Source organism: Dermacentor andersoni, chromosome 2 (assembly GCF_023375885.2).
Source record: "Dermacentor andersoni chromosome 2, qqDerAnde1_hic_scaffold, whole genome shotgun sequence".
Classification (NCBI taxonomy): Eukaryota; Metazoa; Arthropoda; class Arachnida; order Ixodida; family Ixodidae; genus Dermacentor; species Dermacentor andersoni.
The window spans coordinates 241,650,977-241,652,232 of NC_092815.1; positions in this window are offsets into that span (position 1 = coordinate 241,650,977).

Consider the following 1,256-nt stretch of genomic DNA (forward strand, 5'->3'; position numbering starts at 1 on the left):
AAAAAATGTCATACTATAACGTTCTCGTTCAACCGGCTTGCGCCGATCCTAAGCGGCACCCCACACAGAAGCCCATGAGAAGGGATGATGATAATTAGGATGTACATAGGAAGATGAAGTGCTCGCACTATTTTTAAAGCGAATAGCTTTCGTTGGCTCTTTCGGCCGTTTTCGTGGCGCCGCTGTCAGATGGGAAGAGGACTTGGCACCCGGAGGTGCCGCGTCCCAGAGCTGTCATGTACTCATCAACCCAGCATCATTCGGTTCGTTGACACCGGCGCTCCCACTCTACCCGGCTGACTGGACGGGGTGCTTTGGTTCGGGCCAACGCTCCTTCCCGGACAACGGGGCTGCTGTGGTGCAGCACTACTGAGTTACTGCACTCAGCCCACAAACAGCCATGTCGGTGTCACAGCACGCAAGCCTGACTGACCCTCGGACTGCCTTGACGCAAAAGAGGTCAAGGCATACAACCATGGAGTACCACCGAAGCCATCCGCGGAGCAGCGCGACCACACGAGGGTGCGCCACGACCGGTTCCGACTCTGGGTTCCAGTGAGCCAAACAAAACCCCGTGGATCGACTGGCACATACGGCCGAGTCAAGCGACCTAAGGAGCACGCATCATAGCTTAGTTGAGAGCTTTCCACCTGACTCATCAAAAATCATGGCAGGACGAGCCCACACTTCGAGAAACTTCTTGTCGCCCAAGCGATGCCGCTCCCGGGTGACATGGAACCAGACCTCCTTCCGTGATTTTGCAAGCACTTCGTGAAGGCTCGGCGCCCGTCCCTCGAAAACCGCTTCACAGCGTGCCAACCAAGTTTGTATGAGCACTCAACAAGAAGAAGCACGAACTGGTTGATCGCCTGTTTAGGCAAAGTGCGCAAAGATTGAACAATCTGATATGGAACACCTGTAAGCTTAAAGAGACTAGCAATCCTTTGCAGAAGAACTGCAGGAAACAAACACTGCGTAAAGACATAAACCGAATCCTCACGACCGCCACAAAAAGGGCACACTCCACTAGCCGGGACGGCTGTGAAGGGCCTGTAACTCAACGGCAGGCACCCTCGCGCCAGGCGGTACATGAACGTAGCTCGCCTAGCGTCGAGGAAACTGGCCGTAATAAGCTTCCAGCTTGGCCTGTGGATGGACAGATCATACCTTTGGCATTGCGGGGGGAGACCTGGGTTGAAGATATTGGCTAGTTCTTGGATTGGAGTTGAAACTACGTCGATGCAGGGGTGCACCTT